At 43.6% G+C, this 12,574-nt stretch overlaps 1 protein-coding gene across 13 annotated transcripts in view; it reads left to right on the top strand.

The window, feature by feature from the left end:
- The window catches only part of LOC119818468 (DNA repair protein RAD51 homolog 2-like), a 437,860-nt gene that overhangs the window by 259,055 nt on the left and 166,231 nt on the right, over positions 1-12,574 (top strand). The window lies entirely within an intron of this gene.

The raw sequence follows: 12,574 nt of genomic DNA, 5'->3' as shown, positions 1-12,574 counted from the left end.
AGATTATCTATTTTACTTCAGACGTTAGTATAATATAAAATATCCTCAATAGTTTCTGGTTTTGTAATGTTGTCATAGCTAAATGATTTTTGTCATGTCCAAGCACCTACTGCCCAATTCTGAGCTTGTCAGTTTTATAGTTTTCATTTTCCTCAGACAAATCTGAATTTTTCAAGTAATATGCCAGAGGCTTCTCTGTAGTATGTCAGCTGCTGCGGTAAATCACTGTGGTTTGAACAATTGGCTTACCTGGCATTTTTATTGGAAATTGAACAGAGGAACTAACCAAGCTTCTGGTAGAGTTCTGTTAGTTTCCCTTGAGCAAAAGAAAAGAAGTACATTTCCTTCTAGTTAAAGAATCCAGGACACGTTAATCTTTCTTGTCTGGGAGGTATATTTCTCTGACATTTTGTAGGCAAAGCAAGTATGTTCAGATCTCCCTTTTTAAACTCGAGTTATTAGAACACACACACACACACACACACGTACACACCAGCTCCTTGCTGCTTCTGTGTACCCAGATATATCATTGTGTAGATTATGCATTTTCAAAAAAGACAGCTAGCTGTCAGCACGTCACTCTCACTTCCCCTGTGTACATTTTGTAGCTTCCCCATAGGGAAGCGAAACTGTGGTGGTTGGAAGAGATTGACTGCGTTGCTAGTGGATTCTGCCAAGTGGCAGTTTGTAGATGACCTTTGTCTTAGGGTAATACCAGGAGCTACAGAATTCCAGCAAGCATCTGAAACATCCATCACCATCAGAATCGTGATTCTGCACTGCGTTTATGCATATGTTCACTCAAGCTGGTGATGAACCATCTCTAAACAGCTTACATATATGTGCAGGAAGCTTTGGGTTGCTGTGGAGAGTTTCCTTCTTGTGGCTTATCTGCTGCGTAGAACTTTCAAATCCTCAAAGGCACGTTGCATCTTTATTTTTGCAGTATTCACCTTTTCCTCTTCGTTTTTGTAGACATGTAACAAGTACTTGCCCATTGAGAGTTAGACCATACCCTGCCTGGGATGAGCTGGATTCTATTTGTGTGTTTCCAGATGGAAGGATTCTGTCTGTGATGCCCATACATTAGGACTCATCTAGAGCAGATGGAGTATATGACCAGTCACCTTCTCCTCCTTGGTATCAGCTGTGGGGGAGCCCTGAACTCTAAGAGACCCTTTATGGGCCATTCTCTACTACGCTACTCTGACTTCGTTGTCCAGTGTCCCACTCTCTGTATTTCTCTCAACTCTTAGGAGCCTGCCGTCTATTAAATCTATTAAAAAAGAAGAAACCTATTAAATATTTCCTCTTATTTCCATACCAAGGATTGCACACTCATGAATATTTTAAGCAGTTTACACAGGACGTAAAAGCTTTACCTTTGTGGGAGGACTAAGTGTTGGAACTATAACTTTTCATATCAAACATATTTGAAAACGTAAGTCAGATAATGTCTGCCATCTCTTTCAAACCCATGGATGGCTTTTTACCATCCTAAGTCCAAACCCTAAGTCATCATTGTAGAGTCCAAGATGCTGAGTCAGCCCCATCCTTTTCTTTGACCCTGACCCTCAACCTTTAACCTGCAACCACACTGGTCTTTGGGTCCCCAGATCATCTCAAGCTTGTTTCTCATCTCTTCTGTCTGGGACTCTGCCATGAACTCTGGGCAAACTCAGGACCTCCTCTCAGATCTCAGCCTAGATGGCTTCTCTTGCAGGAGCTACCCATCATCTTCCATACCTAGCATCTTGTTTTTTTCCTATCTCTCATCCTGTCTGAAATTCCCTTGCCTACCTTCTGGTTTCCTTATTTATTGTTAGACCCTGACTAGGGGACTCACTCCACAAGGGCAAGTTGTTCTTTGTTTGACCTGCTCTCTATTGTTGCCTCAGAACCTGGAAGGTGGTCTAATCCCAGTGGGTGCTCAGCACCCACATGTGGGCTCACTGGGGGCTTAGAACTGAAGGCACTTATTTACCTTGCCCTCCCTCTCTATTCCTTCCTCCCTCGCATATTGTGGGGCCTGCATCATGTTTGTCTGGGATCTAGGACTAAAGCACATGCCTTGGATGGAGGTCCATGGTTCACTTGTTCCCTTGATCTGAAGCTTCTGGTCCTGGTCAGCTGTAGATCGGAAACAGCAATTGCATTATTCACCCTTTCCCAGGGATAGACAGGTCAGCCAAGAGTGGAAATGACAAATGACAAATGACAAAGTAATGCTGTGTTAACACCCCTGCCAATAGCTTTTCACCCTGAATTTCAGTCACCAACTAGATGCCTCTGCTTCTTCAGGGTCCTTACTTTGTGGTGCCAGGACAAGAGAGGCCCTGTAGATGTACTGTGGTCCTTAAAATGTGTTTATGATCCAGAAGGGAAAGATGGCTGAATCGGGGGCCATTCATAGGTGAAGCGAGGCACCAAAACTCCGTGCCAAATCCTAGAAAGTCTGGAACAGAAGGCTGAGTCCTCGGACTCTTTCCTGATTCCTTTCCTGTGAGGATGAAACTTATCTCTGCAGCTCCCCACAGTCCTTGGGGGAAGTCCCCATACCCCTCACAGTGCTCTGAGCTCTGTCTACAGGACAGTCAGGCTTCAGGTATGGAGGGTGTGACACCTTGTGCTGTTGGTCTTGCTGCGGATATCAGTTTGGTTCCAGGAGTTCCGCCAGTCCTTCACTGCCCTGAGGACTTGATGTGGATGTGCCTCAGGAAGGCTGCTGCTGCTGGCAGGTCTTTTCTCTTCCTTGCTCCCATGAACATCTTCCTTACTCTTTCCATCTGTAATGACAGATGAGCTGTGTGTATTTTTTCCCTTCCTTGCAGTGTATAGTTTTGGTAAATTAGTGGAGAAGAAAAAAAAAAGAAACACCCTTAGCATTTGTCCTTTCCTGCTTCCGTGGTTAACACGTAAGATATCGCAGGGTTAGAGGGTTCTGCCTCTGCCTCTCACGCACTGGAATTAAAGGTGTGCACCACCATGCCCGTCTATCTCTCCCTTTCTTGATAGTGTTTTAAAATTTCTGTCTGTAATCCAGCACATTCTAGAGCTGGGGATGTAGTTCGATTGATATAGTGCTTACTTATCATGTAGGAGTTCCTGGTTTGATCCCCAGGCATAGAACCCAGTGCAGTAGTGCGTACCTATAATTCCAGTAAAGAGGTACAGGCAGGAGTATCAGAAATTCAAATTCATCTTTGACTGAATAGCGAGCCAGAGGCCAGTCTGGGCTATAGAGACCCTGTCTCAAAAATTGGTGATGATGTTGATAGTAAGTCAGAGCAATATCCTCCACCAATCCACCATGTTTAAATTGATAACGGCATTTGAAATCATAATTGCTATGCCTTCAGCCCATAACAACATTAGTAATGGTGTGTTAATACTAATTAACCTAGTTCATATACAGATTTTTCTGATTGTCTTCAAGATGTCCTTTTACAACTGTTAGGTTGAATAGGATCTCAATAAAGTCTACATGTTACTTTTTTTTTCCTGCTTCCTTCTGCTCCGTACCACATCTTTACCTTCCTTTATCTGTGGCATTGCGCTATTGTAGAAATTAGATGTAATTTATTTGGCGATTTGACTGATGGCTTCTCACGGTTTCCTTTAACTGGTTCTGTATCTCATATTTCCATAAACTAGTGATTGCACTTAAAGGCTTAGATTCTGATTGAGGGTGTTTTTTTTAAGGATAAAAGTATTTAGTATGTACTTCTATGGACCTTCTATCTAGTGTTGCAAGACAAGAATTATGCTCACACTGACGTTAGTAGTGGTCCAACCAGGCTCAGATGGTGATAGTCTCGTCTTTCCCTGATCAAGTTCTCCACCAGCTGTTTGCCTAATGGTTTTAGTATCTGTTCTTGATCATGCTCCAGATTGACTATTGTGTGGCATTCATATTTGGTCCTAGTGCAAGTTCTGCCTGACTCCATCAGTGCCACTGACTTGACTGTTTATAAGTCTGTGTTAGAGTCAAGGGGTTTCTGTGTGACCCTCTCATCCTATACTTCACAACTATATTTACCTGAAAGTAACGCCTTTGAGGTTGCAATGATTCCTTTTGTATTGGACTCTCTAGCTGGAGTTTGCTCTTGGTCTTGAAGATATACACAGAACAGGGAGAGCGTGCTTGCCTGTCGTGTTGATGAATAAGCCGCTGAGCAGACAGACTGTCAAGCTGCTAGAGTGAGTAAAGGGACTCTGCCTTGTCACACCCCTTGCGCCTGGACAGGGGAGCCCTGAAGTCTGAAGGGGTCCCTCCTGAGTGAGGGATCTGAAGAGAAGCTGCCAGGATGGGCCACAATGGCACTGAGGATGTTTTGGTTGTTGGTTTAGTTGTACCGCCCCAATTTTAGCAGAATTTGACTTCTAAATACAGTTTGAAACTTGGGGTGCCACCCCTCCCCATACTTTGGGGTGGGAGAGGAGGAGACTCACTTGTAGCTGACTTTTTTTTCTTTCTGTAAGAACTTGTCCTGTGAAAACCACTTTCCATGTCAGGCAGGAGGTAATGGGGTCTTCTCTTCCTGAAAGATTGGGACACCAGATACAAGTATCTGGTGGAGGAGAAAGTGCCTGGTGCCTCTCAGCTGAGATCTTATTACCATGCTTCTCAGTCTTGTATTTTTTGTCTTTATTTTTTTAAATTTTTATTCTTTTTAAATTTCATTTCATTTTAATTACAGTTCTCCCTCCCACTCCTCCTCTCACCCCCCCCAACTTTGGCCCCTCCCCCAGCTCATCCCCCATCTACTACTCCCAACAAGTTAGGGCTCCCATGGGGAGTCAGCAAAGTCTGGCACATTAAGTAAAGGCAGGACCAAGCCCATCCCCTGCATTAAGGGTGGGCATGGTATTCCACCATAGGGAATGGGCTCCAACAAGCCAGCTCATGCACCAAGAATAGATCCTGTTCCTACTGCCAGGGGCCCCTCAGATAGTCCAAGCTTCATCACTGTGTCCCACATATGGAGGGCCTAGATTGGTCCCATGGAGACGCAATAGCTGTCGATCTTAAGTTCATCTCTCCTGCCTAGCTATTGGGCATTTAGCTCCTTATTAAACCAATCAGAAGACACCTTAGGCAGTGATGCATCTTTTCAGTGTAAACAAATATTCTGCAAGTAGACCAGGCTAGCCTCAAACTCACAGAGTTCTGCCTGCCTCAGCCTCCCAAGTGCTGGACTAAAGATGTGTGCCACCACTGCCCGGCTCTAAATTCTTCTAATGTGAGGTGTTCTGCTATGTGGAATTACCTTCCAAACAGTTAAATGCTTTCTAGGTCCAATAATTTTTCCAAATCTCCAGCAGGAGACTCATCTTTTCTCAACCTCTATGTTCTCATACATCTGGACACACCTCCCTTATGAGAAGGATTATTTGATCCCTTTTATTATAGTCCATTCCCAGAAGATACCTGTCTGTTCCATTTTAAATAAACAGAAGACTTAATTTTAATAATGAAATAAATTATGTGAGTAATTTTGGTTTTATTTTATATTACAGCTGTGCCTCAGACATGTTTAGAGGGAGTCTGTCAGCCACTGTAGAGTCAAATGTTTAATTTCACCAAAGGGAAGACAAGAACATGCAGGGGAGCTAATACGGATCTGAAGTCAGAAGCTCTGGCCTTCAGACCCATAGCTACCCCCTCAGCGTTACTGCTGTAGAGCACTTGCTTGTCACTAGGCCTCGGTGACAAAGTCCCACAACCAGAGCCACCTATAAAGCTTCCTTAAGATGGGGTTCTTCAGAAAGAGGGAAAGGGAGGAAGGACTATAGATTTCTGAGTAGTGGTGGATGACTCATGGCTGAGACCGATAGGCCCTCCAAGCTTACTTCGCAAGAGAGAGCTGCAGAGAAGGATGGGTTATGACATCCAGGGATTGCTCAAGGCAGAGAACACGATGGACTGACTTGTGGGGATGTGGGGGGGGGGGGCAACAATGGGATGGGACTGGACGGGATAACTTAAAACAAGATTTACTCTCAGCTCAGAGTTTTCCTTGTCTCAGATATAGCTTTCTCTCACCTCTTGCCTCTACCGCCCTCTCTTGGGAACTTTGTGGTTAAGTCAGTGGAGGAGACAGCTTGCAGTAACTTATGACTATCAGGCCTCACATTGGCAATGAAGGACCACCTCAGCAACAAAGTGTATTTATTCTAAAGCTATTCCTAGTGAGTAACCAGTAGGAAAAACAAGGAAACAATGACCAAGTTCCCATAGGAGAATACAGGTCCCAGGCAGCCATCCTGACTTCAAAGAAAATGAGATCCCATTCTCATGGCAGTTTTTCTGATCTCTAGGAGGTGAGCTCTTCTTTGGAATCAAGGAATATTGGACGGTGCGATGTGGAGTCAGTTGGACCTGTATTTGGCTCCACTTAAATATTGTAAACTTTAAACAATTTGCTCTTTTTCTCTGACTGTAATGTCTACTTTATTGCTGGCAATGTGGTTCAGATAAGAGTTTTATATTCATTTACATGTATTATACATTTAAAAATGTTCTAAAGTAACCTAAAGAATTCTTCCCCCATGGCCACAGTATTTCCAAAGCTGCATCTCCATGGTAAGAAGAGGGCTGTGTTCTGTTCTACTGGTTCTTCTGTCTACCAGAGCAGTCAGCTCCCTACACCCCTTAGCTCCTTGCCTTTCTAGACGCTGTAATGGTTGTCTTGGAGAAGAAACTTCTCTGGAGAAAGGAAGCATGGGAAGTGTATGCTGCTGAGCTGGCAGAATGCCATTTCCATCACTGCTTGTAATTTCATTTCTTCCAGTGGGTTTCCCGGATGGGATCCCCCAAGTTAGGAAAGATTGTCTTACAATCACATGATGTTGCTGTTTGCTACAAGTTCAGCAATTTGGTGTGTGTGTGTGCGCGCGCGTGCGCGCACGTGCGTGCGTGTGTGCATGTATTTCTAGGTGTGTGTGTGTGTGTGTGTGTGTGTGTGTGTGTGTGTGTGTCCCTTGGTTGTCATTCCTTAGGAGGGTGCCCATCTTGTGTTTTGAGGCAGAGTCTCTTGCTGCAACCTAGGGCTTATCAATTTGGCTAAACTGACTTGCCAGCAAGCCTCAAGAGTCTGCCAATCTCCACTTCCCTGGGACTGGGATGACAAGTGGGGCACCACCACACTTGGCTTTTGTGTGGATGTGGGGGTTGAATTGAGTCTTGCTTTACTGACTGAGCTATTTCTCCAACCCAGGTGCCCAATATTTTTATCCATAAAACAGGGAGATCATGCCATCCATCTCGGGGTTGCAATGGGTGTTACAGTAAGTCATTCGTCTCTTGCAGGGCTGTGGTTTACACCAGGGCTTGTATGTGCCAGGCAAGCACTCTACCTCTGGACTACACCCCAAGTTCCTTAAAGAAACTTGTTCAAACAGACAATGAGCCTGGTGATTGGCACTCTGTAAATATTGGTTTTCTTCCTCCAGCGCTTTTGGGTTTCGTGTTCATCAAATAGTGTTAGTTGATATTCTAAAGAAGCGTGGCCTCGGGAACTTTAACTCTGAATTAAGAGGTGCTAGGGGAAGCTCAGCTTTGAGCAGAGGCTGTAGGAGTCAGTGATGTTTATTTGTTCATTTGTTCGTTCATTCGTTTGTTAATAAACAGTAGTGGCTTTTCTTCCCCTTCCTGTGGTCATGGGCCTGCTGAGTCACTCACGGTTCTAGCCCTTGGCCCATGATATCTGCTATGCCTTGTGGAATACAGAAAAAAAAAAAAAAAAAAAAAAAAAAAAAACCATTAAAAAGTACCAATAAAGAGCAGATGATTTGAGGGACTTTGTTTGCATTCCAGGGTTTGCTCCCCTAGTGAGATAGGAAACCTTTAATAAGACTTTTCCTAAATAATGTTGCTTGTGAACGGGGAATTTTTCCCTCCGTTCTTCTAACAAATGATTATTTCATGAGGTTTCTTTTTATTTTTTTTTCTTCATCTTTCCTGCTCTTAGTGCATTCCACAAAGAGCTCATTCCTCTCCTGGTTACTGATTGATGGGTCTGCTCTGTGTGCCCTTTAATTTTGCAATAAGCCAACAAGAAGTTGAGACCACAGAGTTAGAGAGAATTGACTTATTCACTTATCCGGATTCACTGGAGCAACAGGCCAATTTAGTCATTTCGCTATGGTCCTGTGGAGGGCAGGAGTCCTCAAGAAGGAGCACTGTTCTGTCAATAACCAGGGAGAAGAGAGCTTGCTTGTCCGTTCCTCCCCTCCCAGTTCAAAGCAGCCCTCAGCAGTGATCCCTTCCAGGAAGTCAGCTATAGGACTTGGTCCCAACACTAGGATTCAGAATTCCATGAGACATCAGCTAAGTAGAAATGGACAGTCACTACCCATAGGTTCTCTGTCACTTTTTCGTTTTAAAGTAATCATGAAAAGCCATAAAAGAAAAGAGCTAGAATCCACCATGGCATCTTGATATGAGTGAACTAACAGAGGCAGACCTCAGCTCCTGCTGCCCCCATCCCAGCTGAGTTTTCACCATAAGGCTGGGTGCCCATCAGGATGCAGAGGCACTAATATAATATATCATGACTTGATTTCCAAACATGCTAAGAAGCCATTATTATTATTATTATTATTATTATTATTATTATTTTGCATTGTTACTGTGTATAGTAACTAGTCTAAAAAGTACAAATACTGCTTCAAGCAAGAAACGAAGAACAAATCCAAGTGGCTCAAGTAGATCCTAAGTGAGCTACTCTCTACGGGTCACGGTGGAACTGGAAAGACAGATGCCCACATGGACTGTGCCCCAGCTAGAAACTCCCATTCCAGATCCCAGGATTGTGTGTGGCTCTAGCACACGTGACCAGCTAACTGCCTGTCTGACAGCTCTTAGGGAACAGCTTTCTCCTGAAACTCTCGTCATCACATTTTAGCAGAAGTGAAAATATTAGCAGCGGGGTTAGTGGCCAAGACAGAAATAGAATCCAGGAATCTGTGTCCTTTCCCTTGCCACACCTACCAGTGCACGGTTCCTCCCTAGCCTGCAAATTCAACGTCTCTAGGCCCACTGAGTAGACCATTGACAGTTGACTGATTCCCTCCCTTCCTATTGAAGATTTGTTTTATTCTTAAACATCTTGTTTAAAAATAAATACACGCTCATCTCTTATATGTATGCATGTTGTATGTATATGTGTACGTGTGGAAGCCAGAGGTTGATGTCCAGCATCTTCCTCTATCATTTTCCGCCTTCCTTTTTAAGTTATAAATAAAATATAATTAAACTTCTCCCTTCCTTTTCCTCTCTTTAATCCTTCTTATGCACCCCTATTTGCTCCCTCTCAAATTCATCACCTTTTTTTCTTTGATTATCATTGTGTGCGCGCACACACACACACACACACAAAATGTATGTATAACCTGCTGAGTGTGTTTAGTGTTGCTGGCATAATGAGTTAGGGAGCTCATCCCTGGGGAAGACTAATTTTCCCTCTCTCCACAGTCATTGGTTGCCTGTAGTTCTTTGTCTAGGAGGTGAGGCCCCTTGAAAGTCCCCCTTTCTTTGTTAACATGTCTGCCATTGTTTGGGTCTTGATTAGGTAGCATGTTATTTTGGTATCCTGAGTATAGTGTCCCTGTCATTTCCAAGAGACACCGTCTCACAGCTCTGATCCTCTGGCTCTTACAGTCTTTCTGCCCCCTCTTCTGCAATGTTCCCTGAGCCTTAGGTGCAAGAGTTATGTTATAGATATGTCCACTGGGTTAAGTACCCCATGATCAGTTGTTCTCTGTATTTCCTGTGATCGTCTCTGTTCACTGCAAAGAGGTACTTCTTTGATGAGGAACGAGAGCAGGTGAAAGGAAAAGTGTTTAGAATGCAGTTTGGAACTATGCTAATCTAGTAACAGGCAGCAGAAGATTCTTGTCTAAGATCCATGACCCCACTAGCCCCAGGTAATTAATTAGGTTTCCTGTACTGGACATGATTTCCCTCCTGTTGAGCAGGATTTAAGTCCAGTTATGTATCTGTTGGTTACCCCTAAGCTGTGAGTACCACTGTTGCACCCTTAGATGTATCATACTATTATGTTCACTGTTATGGTTCATGGGTGTGGCTCATATGGTTCTCCCACCTTAGTTTTTTGAGTCAGGGTCTCAAGCTCACTGATGAACAACACTGGCTGGAGAGCAAGTCCTCTGGCATCCTCTCTCAACCTCCCAGCACTGAGGTTACGGCCTTAAGCCTCATAACCGGCTTCTTACATAGATGCTGAAGATCTGAATTTAGGTTGTCAGGCTAGTACAGCCAGCACTTTACCCACTGAGCCATCTTCCCAGATTTCTTTATGTGATTTTGCATTGAGAAACATGGAACTTGTTTAATCTAATATTTGCATTTCTTGCTTTTAGGAACTGAATCAGCAAATGTCCATGAAGCCATAAATTTTCATGCAAAGAACTTTGATTTGACAGAAGCAGTATAGTATAGACCAGGAAGCCATATAGAACAGATTTGAATCTGACCCATGGTGCTGTTGATTTCAGAAAACTGATTGCCTTCTCTGAACCTCAGTTTCTTCATCTCTAAAGCCAGAATAATATTGTTGACTTTGCTGAGTTGGGAGGATGAAATAAGCTAAAGAAATGTCAGACAAGCGTTCACTGCGGAGGCTGTAGGTGGGAAGTACTGAATCAAGGCTAGTTTCTGTTCTGCCTTCCCTCATTTAGAACAGGGTCAGGGACCCAGGAAGGCATCAAATCTCTTGAAGTTTACAAGGATTAGAAAACTAGGCAAGGATTAGAAAAACAAAATTTTATAATGAGTAGTATCATAGATGGTTGGTATTAACTGATTTCCCCTCCTTGGACTTATCTGAGACCAAGAAATATTTCTGTTAAGACTTGTTAAAAGAAAAACAACACATGTAACATTGAGAAAAATTCCTGTAGTAAGTCACTTAATACTAATGCTGAAGCAGGTATGTTAAGAGCTGAGAGATTGGTTGAGATTAAAATATTTGGGAAATTTTTCATGAAAGAATCAAGAGTTTACCTGAACCCTGAAATACAAAAACTTAAAGAAGAATGAAGGAAGGGGTTTTTCAGACTGGGGTATTTAGGATGGGATGAGTGAGAAGCAGAGGAAGGGACCATGAGACATAAACAAGTTAGAAAGAGAATGTCACAACAAAGGGGTATTCATTAGGCACCTATTAAGTGTCAAGCCTCTTTAAAAAGCACATTGCATGCTGTCATTTGTCTCCAGCATAGGTATAATTACAAACCCAATTATGTAGTTGAGGAAAACAGGCATGGAAAGAGCGGATCACCTACCTGAGTAAGTGGGAGACCTGGTGTTCCACTACTGTTATGAGAAGGGAGCCAGGATGTTTGGGCCCAGAGCCTGCCTACCCCCTAACTCACAACAGCTGCTTCCCTCACACACTCATAAGGATCAATTAAGACTGGGCTGTGAATGAACCCTCCAAAGTATAAAATATCATGGAGCCCATTATTTCTGTTAGTGATGTCAGGTGAGAGGTGACAAATAGCCATCTGAAAATGAGGGAAGGAAAGATATAAAGCATTGGCTGCAATATGTAGTTATATCGAATAACTGAGCCAGTGGTCATTGTAGGTGCCTAGCCGTATTTTCTGGCAACTCTGAGGCCTGACAGAGCCTCCCTCACGTTTCCTCTCAGACATAGTTCCAGATGGGCGTTTCCAAGTCACCAGAGTGAGTATCAGAGAGAAGAAACTTTTTTGTCACCTGGCATGGGTCTTGTACCTCAAGTGAGATGTGCCCTACCAGAATACTTCCTTCAGTGTGTCTGTAGCATATGACGGAGGGTTTGCTCTCCAGTGGTCACTATGGAGCATGCCACGCCAAGGGCTACTAGGTAAATATTGGCCACTTAGTATAGTTGTTCTAGACCTATTCCTCTTGTGTCTTTCCTTTGTTGAGTCTGTTTAATTGTGAGTCGTTATTGTTTGTCTATATTGATGTCATTTAAATATGGGCATAGAAGCACAGTGTCATTCCCCCTTAAAAAGTAATAGCTTATAAATGGTCCATCTTTGTGGACTTGCAGTTATTTTTGTGTGAGAGCCTCTGACAAAGCTGCTGACTTGGGTTTCTAGGCAGACCTGTGGACCAGTCTTTGAACAGATGGTGAACAGAGCTTATTTCATTGACTCTGGAGACAGAGGCGATTGCATCTGTCCAGTCAGTGTTTTGGTGAGCCTGTGCAGGCTAGGACGCCACACCATTCATGCTGGGAGCATAGAGAAAAAACGAGGAGGCAAGCACTGGCCTGTACCCCACAGGAGGTACTTGAGGCTCCTCTGAGCTCAGCTCCACACTCCCATAAGTATAGTCGAGACTGGGAGATCAAAGTTGGTGTTGATCAAGTTGGACTCCCCCCAGGAGCTATATTTTCAGTCTCTTGGGGGAGCAAATGACTAATAGAACTATTTCCTTGGTCCCAAATGAGTGTAAGGAAGGGAAGTGTCTTAGTACCAGCCGTCTATGATGACACTTATCACGAAGCTGTGTCTTTCTAACCCTCCTTGCAAACCAAGGGGAGGGGAATCCCCA

Source organism: Arvicola amphibius, chromosome 7 (assembly GCF_903992535.2).
Source record: "Arvicola amphibius chromosome 7, mArvAmp1.2, whole genome shotgun sequence".
NCBI classification, from domain to species: domain Eukaryota; kingdom Metazoa; phylum Chordata; class Mammalia; order Rodentia; family Cricetidae; genus Arvicola; species Arvicola amphibius.
Note: the sequence above shows the minus strand (reverse complement) of the source record. Positions and strands in the feature narration are given on the sequence as shown.